This window comes from Melozone crissalis, unplaced genomic scaffold, assembly GCF_028551555.1.
Source record: "Melozone crissalis strain CALT ecotype California unplaced genomic scaffold, PUWL_Pcris_2 ptg000099l_1, whole genome shotgun sequence".
NCBI lineage: Eukaryota > Metazoa > Chordata > Aves > Passeriformes > Passerellidae > Melozone > Melozone crissalis.
The window spans coordinates 20,357-33,887 of record NW_026535876.1 but is presented as its reverse complement, the minus strand read 5'-3'; positions in this window follow the sequence as shown (position 1 = coordinate 33,887).

Sequence of the window (13,531 nt, the reverse complement as noted above, 5' to 3'; positions counted from 1 at the left end):
ACACTCATGTCTCTGCTGTGGTTGTCTCAAGGATGAACAGGAAAAATTCAGAGAAAAGATGAGGAAGGAGATGAGCAAGGACAGTTCCCATGTGGCACCAGTGCAAACCAGAGGCCCCAGTGTCAGAGCTCAACACCCCCCAGCTAGGGAAAGGGAGTACACCCCACGAGTGGACCTGTGGTTCTTCCTGTATGAACATGGGCAAGACATGAGAGGGTGGAATGGAAAACTCATCTCTGTCCTAGCAGCATGGGTATGAGAGCTAAAAGAGGAACCTACTAGAAGAGAGATTTCCACCCAAATGAATGAAACCCCAGCTCCCTGTGACCGAGCTGCCAGGTATAGCAGAAGGGAGGATGACATGTCAGATCTCCTTGAAGGAACATCCAGAACATACACCCAGGGAGGGAACGGTAGCCAGGACTAGAGAGGCCCTGCCTCTAGACAGGTGGAGGCCAGGGAAAATTGTGTCTCTTGGGCTGTGTGGATCCCTGACACACCAGAGCCATAGATACACAAGGCTTTTGTCAACACTGGTGCACAGTGTACTCTAATGCCATCAGGACGCTGAGGCAAAGCGAAAATTTTCCAGGACAGAAATCCATTTTAATTTAGGTGAAATGTACATTTTTGAGTTGAGTCTGTGGTTAGAAACCATAGTTATTCAGCCAGATTGCAAGGCCTAAGCTCAGTGAAGTTAGTTCAGTGAAGGACAGAGATAAAGGGGGGAGACAGAAGATGATAGAGAGAGACAGGAACTGCTGTAAGGGCAAGTCAACCTGACCTCGGATATTTTTCTGATAAAAAGGAACTAGCAGTAAATGTCACGCGAAACCCATAAAAATGATCATGTATGACCCTATTGTGAAACTGTATGCGTATGTATTTGAGAGAGAGATAAAAAGAGACCTGAAGTTCTCAGAGGTACGCATGCCTTTTCTTAGGAGAACAATCTCCACATGCGTCCAGCGCTGTAATAACAATACCAGCTTTACAACTTTACAAAAATGTGGGGTTCTCTTCTTTTCTCCGCAAAACAGCCATCAGGCTCATGGGTGAGCCATGAGCCCAGGCTGCCCTTTCCCTTCGCGGCCCGCCGCAACTGGGCCCCAGCCCCGTCTGCTGCCACGGCAGCGCCAGCGGGGCCCGGCGCCGTGAAGCCCCGCCTGGCCTGGGCATTGCTGCTGCCGCCCTCTGGCAGCCGTGCCCTGGGGCGGCAGCGTGCGGCAAGGGCCCGGGCTGAGCCCTGCCGGGCCAGCAGCCCGTGTGGCCACAGCGCCGGCAGCGCCGCTGGCAGGGAGCTGTGCCGCTGGGGCCGTGACAGGCTCTGTGTTCACAGGCATGGCCGCGCCGCACCTGAGGGGGAAGAAGGAAGAGCTCTGGCTCATCTGCCACGGTGAGGGCAGCGGGCTGGCAGCGGGGGCTGCCGGGGGAGCTGCAAGCCCTGGCCCGGCTGCAGAGGGCTCTGCTCCCTGTGCGGACGAGGGGCGGCGTGGGGAGGGCACACAGAGATTTCAGGGCCACCTGGGCGATTCCTGGCCCGCAGCTTTGGGCTGGTCCCGTTGGTCCCTGCTCCCTCCTGGCCATGGCTAGAGCCGGCTGCGATGGCCCTGGCAGGGGGCTCTCCTCGGCTCCCCGCAGATCCGCGATCTGACCCTGGCTCTGTTCCCTTCTCTTTCAGCCCTGGAACACCTGACAGAGGACATCAGCAGTGCCGTGTCAGATCTGGCACTTGAAACATTGTATGTCCTCCAGGCACTGCAGAGTGAGCGATATTCCGTCTTCCAGAGGCTGCAAGATCAGCTCCGCAGGGCATGGAGGACACGGCCTCGTCTGTCGGGGCTCGGCTGGCTGCGCTGCTGGAGCTCTGCAGAGAGCTGATCCCAGAGGCTCTGTCTGCTGAGGCCACCTGAGCCAGCGGGAATTTTCCATTTCTGAAAGATTGTTCTGTTTCTTTTCTTCTATTTGTTTTTTCTTTAGTGTATAAATATAGAGTATGTTATAATACACAGACTCCCAGGAGCTTTCTTTTGCTGCCCAGGGTCTGCAGGGCATTGGGGAAGAGGGGGAGAAGGGTGCCATGGCTCAGCAAGCTGCCCAGGCGTGCAGTGTTGCAGGGAAAATGGCCAGAAGCCCCTTGGCCTTTGCTGGTTCTGCTGAAGCCTTTGTGCTGGTGACAGAGTGGGTGGGCAGGGGCCGGGGCTGCGGGGATCCCTGTGAGAGCAGTGCCTGGAGATGGCCACAAGCCCTGTGCCGGGCAGAAAGCGCATCCGTGTCCTCCTGCCCGTGTGCTGCTGGCTGCCTTGCTGAGGGCTCCCAGGCGCCTCTGGATAGGGCTGCTCTGGAGCTGCCGTGGGGCTGCGGCGCTGCTGCCGGGCAGCTTGGTGGGGCTGGGGCAGCCCCTGAGGGGCTGGGGCGCTGGCAAGCCCTAAGCAATGGGCTGTCAGAGGCCACAAGCAGCCCCCTGCCAGCCGTCTTGTTCCTACCAGAGTTGACTTGCAAGAGGGATCCCGGGCACTCTGGAACTAACAGCATCAGTGTTGTTGGAAATCCAAACGCAGGGAAATCTCAGACCTTTGGTCTTGTCAGCAAAGCTTTGAATTAAACACAGGATTTGAAGGGAGACCTTGGAAAGGGCTTCCAAAGCTAGGTGCTAGAAGCGAGAATGTGGATTTCTAGTTTATTATAGCAGAGACACGGGGAGGAACGTTGAAGTGGAGGAAAGTTTAGAGTTTTAGTGCTGAAGATCTAGAAAAAATCAAAGTAGTTACAATGGTAAACAAGAAGCTTAGGATGCAGTGCTTTGAGTTTGTGTGTCATAATTGGCTAAGGAAGCTTACACTGTAGCATGAGTCCCTAAGACGAAATATTGAAGGATTGGTGGCAAAACATAAAGATTATTGTTGGCAGTGTCTTCTTGGCCAAGAAATCCTTCAAAGCTCTTGTAACTACAAGTCTTGCGGGCCTTGTGAGCCATGCAGTGCAGATGTGAGCCAAACTCACCTTTCCTGTCTATGTAGAAGAGAAGAAAAAGCAATGGCATCATCTAAAAAACTCGGAGGTCTGCTCTCTAGCTCATTCCAAACTCCCTCAAATCCCCCAAAGTGGCATTTAGCTACAAAGAGATGACAAGGACCCTTAGTGCTGGCTCTTTGACTCCACAGCAGCTGCTTTAGAATCTTTCACTTAACCCTGTGTAGTCATGTGCCAGAAATGGATCATTTGAAGAAACTTTCCAAGTGACTTGCATGGAGGTTTGTTTGAAGGGTATTTGAGGAGAAAGGCTCCCAGCAGAGGCCTGGGCTTTGGCCTAGCTGTGTCCCCTGCTGATTGTGAAGTGTGCCATCAGCTGAAGGGCTTTCTGGGCTAAAAATATCATCAAGTCCCTTGGACTTGCTCTTTTAGGCCTCTAAGAGCTGGACCCAATTTCAGGCACATTTGGAGACCTCATCTGTGGGTGGATGGACCACCTAGGATTTTCCCAATTGCTGGGAATGGTTCTCCAGGTCCCTGGTGTAAAACGGGGCTCCCCAGCAACTGCGCATCTGCAAGATGATAAACAATTGTCTTGGTTTGAAGAGAGAGGTGCCTGCTAAGGAAGGCAGAAGCCTTCTCTGAAATGGAAAATGTAAATGTCCTCCCTTCAAATTATATTCATTTAGTAATTCAAATGCTCTCAGGGAAAGATATGGGGATAGGACTGTGCCCGCAGAGCCGGGCAGCGTTTGCTGGTGGTCTGAGCCCTTCCCAAAGATCCTGTGCGGGCTGTCTTAGACACCTGGGGGGGCCAGGCATTCCTTCCAGCCTGGGCCACTTTGGCTGGGCTGGGCGCGGGCCCAGGGCAGAAGGCAGTGTGTGCAAGGGCCCTGGGTGGCATGCTGCAGCACGGTCAGGCACTGGGACGGGTTCCCCATTGATGTAGCACAGCGGAGCCCGGGCTGGCTCTTGGGAAAACTGCGGCGCTGCGCCAGGAGTGGGGAACGGCCAAGGCGTGGGTCCTTGGTGTCACAGGACCCTACAGTGTCACAATGGTCCCTTGGTTCCATGGGCCCTGTGCTGCTGCATTCCCCCCTCCCCTTCTCAGGCCGCCCTGCCAACTGAGAAATGCTCCTTGGGCCTCGGCCTTGGCCAACAGCCCCTGGGCTCAGCTCCTCTGCAGCTCATCACAAACCTGTCTGGTCCAGGCACTGCTGCTGCCCAGCCAGCTCCTGGCTTCTGTAGGAGCAGCCCTGGGAACTGTTTTTGTTCCCTCAGTGGCACAAGATCCCTGTTCTCACCCTGCCAAAGAAAGCTGTGGGTGCCAAGTGCGGCCAGGATGAACCATTGCTGGGACTGAAGCCCCTCTCTTGGGCCCGGGCCCTGCAAACAGCGCTCCAAAAGGAGCCCTTGGAGCTCTCCTGGGCCAGCGACTCCCTCTGAGTGGGGCCTCTCCCAGCCAGGAACTCTCCCGTTTGCTGCACTCGGGGATCCTGAACAACGACGGAGCCTGGGCTGATCCCCCCACTCCTCCAGGCTCAATCCTTTTCCCTTTGCTGGGGAGATGCCAAAGGATCCACAGGGAGCATTCCCTGCCCTCAGGGGAATTGCTTATGGGTGTCTTGCACTGAGTCTTTGTGTCTGTGTGCACACAGGAGTGCCTGTGCTGGAGAAATGTTGCAGAAATGCTGCTCTCTGAGGGGCTTGAGTGCCTTGGACAGCTGAGTCAGTCAGGTCTGTAAGTAAGGTTACATCATGACAAATAAGTTAAGTTAAAGGGTATTAAGAATTTCTTTTTTTGCAAAGTTTACTATGCTATAAGCTAAGTTTCATATTGTTTAATGTTATTCCACTATTAAATCCTTAAGTCATTGGTTGTAAGTGAGGTTAAATACTGTTAAGCTCTGTTCTTTTCCTAAATTGTGAAGTTGAAGGTATCAGTTAAGGTTAAGGTATCAGTGAAGTCCTGTTAAGTTTGACCTCTGTCAAGCTTTTATTTCTTTATTCATTTTATCCTTGCCCTCACTGTCCTTGTGTCTCACACACACTGGGACAGTTCTCTGCTCATTTCTGTTTGATTGCCTTGATTCTGTTTGGTTTTGTTGCTGCTTTGTTTCTTTGGTGTGCCTGAAGTGTCCAGTCAGGAGCAGAGTGACTCTTGCCAAGGAACTTTGTGCTGCTGCACCTTAATATTAAATCTGGTTTTTGCTGCCCCCTTGCCAGGGATTTTTCAGCACTCTCAAGCCCTCGTTGGTAACAGGATGAAGGAGCCCTGGCCCAGGCTCTGGCCCTGGGGGACACGGGAACGCTGCCGGGGGGTCCCTGTCCCCCTGTGCCACCCCCAGGGCCCCGGCCCCCCATCCCCGTGTCAGGTTCTGGGGTCGATCTCGTGGAACATCCTCTGGGGGAGGCTGCGGGGCCGGGGGCAGGGGGACCCGGGGGGACAGGGGACCCCGCTGTGCACGAGCAGGGTTGGACTGCTCTGGGGGGAGCTGTGAGGGGGGCCAGAGCAGAGTGACCTCCCCAGTGACCTCACACTGCCCCTGTGATGTCACCCAGCCCCTGTGATGTCACAGCCCCTATGATGCCACACAGCTCTTTTGCAATGTCACACAGCCACCAGTGATGTCACAGGCCACTCTGGGTTGTCACACAGCCCCTGTGATCTCACACAGCTAACTATGAGATGTCACCCTATGATGTGCTACATCTGCTCTGTGATGTCACAAAAGTCTCTGTGATGTCACAACCAGCTCTATGATGTTACACAGTCACCCAGTGATGTCACAACCCACTCTCTGATGTCACAGAGTCACCCTCGATGATGGCAGAGTCTGCTCTATTGCCTCACACTATGATGTCACAGACAGCTTTGTGAAGTCACAAACCCCTCAGTGATGCCACGAGACCTTTTCTGTGATGTCATACTGGCACTCTTTAATGTCACAGCATATACTTTGAACCTCACAGCCAGCTCTATGATGTCATCCAGCCATGCCATGGTGCCACAGCCTGATCTGTGATGTCACAGAATCCCCTCTATGATGCTGTAGCTGCTCAGTGACTTCCACAACAAACTCTCTGATGTCATAGACCAATCTGTTGACCTCAAAATTCCTTCCTAGAGCACTATATTCTAATAATTGATAAAGCTCCTGAACTGTTGAGTAAATAACTTGAGTTAAAATCTTTCTGTCCGGTCATGATCAGAATCAATCGGAGCTGTATTTATATAAATATATCTGGTATTCCATCATTAATCCTGTGGGACAAATTGGGTTAAAGTTCAATTCCACCTGTCCAATCTTTTACACATAAACCTTTGACAAATTCTTGGGCTGGGATTGGATCCAGCTGTTCCCAGTCTCCTCTCTTAGAAGAAATTTTAGCAGTCTAGGAGCCCTGCAAGGGTTTGAGGATCCATGGTGGCTGTTGGGTGTACTTTCTGCACCACAGGTCTCAGCAGAAGTTTCTCCAATAAAGAAATAAAGCTTTTGCCTGAAGCTCCCACTGTGTCCATGACAGGAACCCCTGTGAGTGTCTGGGACATCCTGGCCCTTTGGCAGCCTGGGGACGCCTGGGATGTCACCGTGGAGCCTCTGTGAGTGCCTGTGACAGATCGGTGCCTTTGCAGCCCAAGGTCCCCTGGGATGTCACCATGGCTGTGACTGCCTCTGACCACACGGCTCTTTACCATCCCAGAAAGCCGTGGGAGGTCTCCATGGAGCCCCTGTCTCTGCCTGTGACATTCCAGCTCTGAAACAGCCTGGAGACTCTTGGAAAGTCCCCATGAAACCCCTCTGAGGGCCTGTGACAAATCTGATCCTAGGCAGGCAACCATCGCCAGGACCCTGTTGCTATGGTCAGTTTCCATAGCAACCACCACAAACCCCCTGTTGCTATGGTCAGTTTCCATGGCAACCATCACCATCCCCCTATTGCTATGGTCAGTTTCTATGGCAGCTCCATAGAGACCCCATGCCAGGGGTGGTTGCCATGGACACCAGCTCAAGCCTGCAGCCAGAGCCCGTTGCCATGGCAACCATTGGCAGCCCCCCCATTCCCAGGCTCATGGGATCCCAGAACCACAGAATTGGCTGAGCTGGGAGGGACCCATCAGGATCCTCCACTCCAACTGCTGGCCCTGCACAGGACACCCCAACAATGCCAGCCTGGGCCTGGCAGCACTGTCCAAACGCTGCTGGAGCTCAGAGAGCCCTGGAGCTGGGACCCTTCCCTGGGGAGCCTGGGCAGGGCCCCAGCAGCCTCTGGGCAAAAACCTTTTCCTGACATCCAACCTGAGCCTGCCCCGACTCAGCTGCAGCCGTTCCCTCCACTCCTGTCCCTGGGCACCAGAGGGAAGAGGTTCCCACAGCCCCAGGCAGGGACCCGCTTCCAAGGCTGTTGCCATGGCCACAAGGGCTGGGACCAGCTGGGATGCTCGGTTTCCACGGGCCGGGGTTCAGGAACGGGATCCCTGAATTTCCTGCTCCCACTAAAACCGCGCTGCCCTCGCTGCCCTCCTGCCTCCCATGGAAAGAACAGAAGGCAAAGATCCTGGGCTGGGATAAGAACAATTTATTGAGAACAGCAACGAGATAAGAAACAACCAAAAACAGAAACAATATTGATAGCAGAAGGGACTGTTTACAGGGAAAACTCAATAAAACTCACTGGGTCTTCCTGGCCACAATTTCCCCTTCCTGGAAATTTTACCCTTCTCCTCAGGGAGAGAGAGAGTCCATTTCCTGCCCCTGACAATGACCTGAGGGGGGAGTGAATGTAATGACAGGGCCATGGCCAGACCTTCATGTTTTTCCATCCCACATCATGTCATTTGCAGGGACAGGAAAAGGTACGAGTGTCTTTCCAGCATGGATCATGGGGAACATGGATCATCAGGGCTCTTCCCAACATGGATACTCCAATGATTGGAGCTGGGGCAGTGCACAAAATCCTCCTGCACTTGGGGCATTGGAGGCCTTCCCTTACCAGTGCCTCCATTGGTGACTGGTCAAGTGAGAGCTCTGGGTGAAGCTCTTCCCACACTGGGGACACTCGTAGGGCCTCTCCTCAGTGTGGATGCGCCGGTGCCTGATGAGGGTGGAGTTGTGCTTGAAGCCCTTCCCACAGTCGGGGCAGTGGAAGGGCCTCTGCTCTGTGTGAATCTGCTGGTGCAGGAGGAGACTGGAGCTGGTCTGAAACCTCTTCTGACACTGGGGACGCTCGTAGGGCCTCTCCCCAGTGTGGATGCGTTGGTGCCTGATGAGTTCTGACCTGTAGCTGAAGCCCTTCCCACATTCCCCACACTCATAGGCCCATTCCCTGGTGTGGATCATCTGGTGGCTGATCAGGGTGCTGCTCTGCCTGAAGCTCTTCCCACACTCCAAGTACTTGTAGTGCTTCTCCCCATCATTAAGCTGCTCATGGACCACCAGCTCTGAGCTCTGGCTGAAGCTCTGTCCACCTTCCTGGCTAAGGGAGGATCTTTCCTACTCAGAGCACCCTGGGCTGGGTTTGCGGTCCCTCCTCCTGTGGGATCTCTGAGGATTTTCCTCCCCGTTGAATTCCTGTGCCCTGGAGTCACTCATAACAGCCTCTTCCTCCAGGTTATTCCGCAGGGATTTTTTCTCCCTGGTCTCCATCCTCAGCTTCTTGTCTGGGGGAGGAAGGACAAGGAGAGGATGGGATTTGCCTCTGTGCCAGAGGGAAGGGGAAGGAGATCCCCCCAGTGCATCCCCGGTAGGATGGTGTTGGCAGCAGGTTTGTCCTGCAGCTGGGGGCCATGCTGGATAGAGGAGATGGAGCAGGATAGAGGGGGAAAGGGGCACTGACTTCCTCCTCACTCCTGGGTGTCCTGGGGCATCCTCATCTTCCTCACAGCCTCCTCTTCCATCTGGCAAATGTTTGGGAATGGGAAATCCTGTTTTTGGCAGAAAACAACAGATGAGCACATTGGTTTTTTTACTGGTTTGAAGGGAAACCTGGGAAAGGGTCTAAGCCAGAATCACAATTTAAGAGGAAAATGAAGATCAAGGCAATGATACAGAAAAACTGCCTTAAACTGACAGAGTCAGGATATAACCTGACACCCTGTTGGGCAGGGTGGTGGCTTCAGTCCTATTAAATGGTGGCTGTAGTCCTGTGGGAGTGGTGAACGTGTTTCTGTCAGAGCAGTGATCCTGTAGAAGTGTCTGGCCTTTCTCTGAAGGTCCACTGGTGGTTATGGAGCTCTTGTCCTCTGAGAATCCAGTAGGCAAGGTGCTGCTGGTGTGGAGTCTCAACTTATATCCAGGTAGGAATGATTGGATCCGCCCCCTGGGCGGAGCATCCCACAAAGGGATAATGGAATTTTATCAGTCCTGCAGTGACACTCAATGGCCCATTAGCCCAAGATATCTCCCCTGGAGGGCATTATCAGGGCTGAGTCATGGAAGAGATAAAGAACACTGCCCCAGCTGTTTATAGCAGTTTATGGAGATGGTGATTGAAAACATGCATTTGGTTACATCTTACATTGCAACCTGAAACAGTGGGGTAATCCCTGCTCGAGGGGTGAACACCACCTCCCTTACCCAAACTGTCTCAGGTGTAAAACCCCCACCCCGGGAAGGGCACACACACAGGGGACAATGTCACACTTGGTCCGCTCCAGAGGAGGTGTCTGTCCCTGTCACTCCCTTGCCATGCCCCGCTTTCCTCTTTCTTTTAACTCTCTCTACCTCACATTTACTGTTCAATAAAATCCACCTTGGATTTGGTCTCATTAGCGCCTTAATTGGGGCAGAGGCATCTCTCTAGTAATTTTCTTAACCAGATTGAGACATTATTTTGGCGCAGTGAGTTCAGGGCACTGTTGTCTGACCCCAAGTGCCTTTGACAACAGCATGGTTCCCTCCACTGAGGAGGTTGTGGCTCTTTCTGGCGGAACTCTTGGAAACTTGGATGCAGCTTCCTCTGAGCAACTTATGGGAAAACTGATAAGGAAAATGGCTGTGGTAGGTGGCCAGTGTAAAGAAAATATTCTGTTGCCCTTCCTTGAAAAGTTTGTTAAAATCACTGGAGGAAAGGGAGCAAATGATACCAGGAAGACTGAGAAGGTTCATTCACTCCAAGGTGAGAAACACAAGGCTGCTGAAAGTCCCAGAAGAAGCTCAGCTCAAGTAGCTGAATTCCCAAACAACTCCAGCCAGGGGTCTCCAGGAGGATTTTTTGGAGAGTGTTCGGAGCCGGCAGATCCCAGACTCGAGCCCCGGGTATCTCCGGGCTCCCCAAGAGGAGCTTTTTCGGGGGCAGAGGAGCTGCGATCGCCCCTCGGGAGGGTCCCGGGGGGGCCACGTGGGGATGGCCCGGTACTGACGGGGCAGGACATTGGTTTTGGGGATCCCCGTGAGAGCCGGGGCTGTGGAACGGGGGACCCCTGGGGCGGGGAGAGGGGAAGGGGAGATACCGGAGCTGGGGCACCCCCGGCAGCCCGGAGATGAGGCGGGGACGGGACCCCCTGACCCTGACAGGGGAGTCCTGGGGTGACTTCGTGATGCTCGTACCCCCATCGGTCTGTTTAGCCCAGAAATGAGTTCTGCACCTTTAAGGCTGGGTCTGAGAGCGAAGGGGAGGAGGAAGAAGCAGCAGTTTGTTTTCAGAAACTGCACTCACTCCTCCACATTCCGGCTCCTGGACTGTTGTGATGCCTTAAGGAGCTGGAACAGAGACCAGATGGAGTTAAGAGGAATAAAGTGGATTTTTACTGAAATGCCTTTAAAGGTCACACCCTGGCAGTACCGCAGCCAAAGCTGTGACTCTGCCTGGATGAGCAAAAGAGGGCTTGATCACAAGATCTCACATTTTTATAAGTTTTAGTCCATTTGCACATAACTGCCCAATTAATAACTTCAAATTATTAAGTTTCATCCTCCTTGCTTGCCCACCCTCCTCTTTTCACATTGTTTATGCTTTGGGCCTGAAGTTTGAAGAGATTGTTCTTGAGTCTCCAGCTAGAACAGGATTGTTTTGTCTTCACCACCCTGTGAAAAGATCCCAGTAACAGTTAATGTAAAGCTAAAAGCTGCACATCGAAACAGAACAGAAAAACTTAAAACCTAAGGTATCAGTTGTCTCTGGACAGACAGACAGCAGGACAGAGCTCTCCTTTGCTTTTAGTTAGTTTTTAGCTCGCTGAGGCAGAGAAGTTCCCTGGACTGTGGTTTTTCTTTTTCTTTGGAGCTGTTTAAACCTGCTCTGGACTGAACACCCTGACTCGCACCTGTGGCCCATCTGGCCAAGCCTGGGCTGTGGCATTTCCAGTGCTGGAGGGAGGGATAAGAGACTGAGTGAGCTGACCTACAGCCCACAGAGGGACTTTCTGAGTTTGTCATCTCTTTTGGAGCAGCACAAGGTTTTATTTTCTAATATTGTTCATTTTTTGTGCTGGTGAACACTTTGCCTGGTAAATAAACAGGTTTTTTTCCCCTTTTCTCCATGGAAATCTTTTCTTGATCTGGTTGGAGAGGGGCCACTTGAATCTGCTTTCTAGAGGAAAATCTTTTGGAGATTTTCTCCCAAATTTGTCCTAAACCAGGACGGGGCAGTGGGGAGAGGGGGGAGCCCCAAGTGGCTGGAGTGGGGGGAGGCTGGACAGGGGGACCCCAAATCCCCCTGGAATCCCTAAGCAGGACCCTGGAGAGGGGGGATCCCCAGGACCCATGGGACCCCTACCAGCCCTGAGATGGGGGTCCACCAGAACCCGAGAGGGATGAGACTGGAAATGGGAAACTCCTGGTGGCTTTTTTTATTCACTCTTGATTTTTGAAGGTTTTTATGGACACCAGATGACTTCTAGTGATGGACTTGGGTGGGAGGAATCCCCAACCCAAGGCATTCACACCTTTTTTTTCCCCAAACCGGGATTTCCCATTCCCAAACCTTGGCAAGAGGGAGGAGGAGAAGACTTTGAGGAAGAGGAAGATGCCCCGGGACACCCAGGCAGGTGAGGAGGAAGTCAGTGCCCCTTTCCCCCTCTCTCCTGCTCCATCTCCCAGCCCAGCATGGCCCCCAGTTGCAGGACAACCCTGCTGCCAACCCCGTCCTGCTGGGGATGCACTGGGGGTATCTCCTTCCCCTTCCCTCTGGCAAGGGGGCGAATCCCATCCTCTCCTTGTCCTTCCTCCCCCAGACAAGGAGCTGAGCATGGAGACCAGTGAGGACAAATCCCTGCAGCAGAACCTCGGGGAAGAGGCTGTTTTGAGTGGCTCCATGGTGCAGGAACCCAATAGGGAGGAAAAGCCCCAGCAATCCCACACAAGGATGGGCTGCAAACCCAGCCCAGGGTGCTCTGAGGAGGAAAAAAACATGGGTTTATACCTGTTTGTTCTAAAGAAATGAATTGGTGAATCATCAGTTCCCCTTTGAAAAAAGAACACGAAGAAAAGTGGAAAATAGGCAGCTAATGCCTCTAATGTAGAGCCTTGCAAGTGGCTGCTCTGCAGAAGCTCTGATGGGTCACTGTCCCTTCATGCTGAGACGGAGTGGGGATCCATTCTGAATTAGGTGAAGTGTCTGGAAGAGGTGAGGGGTCTGTGGGGCCAAAGATGAAGGAAAAGCCGCATTCCAGAGACAACAAGGAGACAGAGAAAGAAAAACAGAAATGACCACAAGGTCAATTTGCCCCAGACATAGAAATTCCTTTGATAAAGAAGAACTGGTGCTAAATGTCACGCGGAATGAATATGTATGAACTTATTGTGAAACTGTATACATATGCATTTGGAGGGGGGATAAAAGAAGACCCGAGGTCTTCAGAGGCACACATGCCTTTTTGGGGGCTTGCGTCCGGCGCGCGTCGTAATAAAAGCATACCGAGCTTTACAACTTTTACAAAGTTGTGAGGTTTCTTCTTTTCTCCGCAAAACATTCTTGGCAAGCCAGCCAGGAGAAAGAGATACTTTCCGTCTCCATCTCTGTCCCCGCAGGGGCGGGGGGGGACCGACGGACTCCTAGGCGCGCCCCAGGATTTTCCTGGAGGAGGCTCCGCTCGTCTCGACTTGCCTCCTGCTGGGACAGACAAGGACCTGCTGGCCTGCGGAGGAAGATACGGTATGTACTGAGGGGCCCCCGGGGGGGAGGAAGGAGAGCAAGGGAGTAAACCACCCAGAGACGTCTGGGTTCAGCTGATAGAGCAGCTGTATTAGAGACGGAGTTCATCGTTCTGATAGAGCAGAACTGCCAGCAGCTCTGGGGGTGAGCTGGGTGAATCTGTGTATGTGTGTATTGGGGTTCATTGTTCTGATAGGACAGAGCTGAACCCGCGTATGTTTTCTTTGTTTGTGTGTGTGTGAGTGGTGTCCGGACACTGTGTTGCTGTATGTTGCATTGAGGGATCAGCGCGCTGTATTTGTAATTGTGCAAGTGTATAAAGTGTATGGTGTATAAAAGAGAGTAGATCCATAGTGCTCTACTGCGCGGGGGGTGGGAGAAGTCCTACCCGCCGCTGGGGAGGCTGAGTAAACACCGACCGAGGCAGGCTGTGGGGGCGGGGAGCGCCTGACAGAGAAAACAG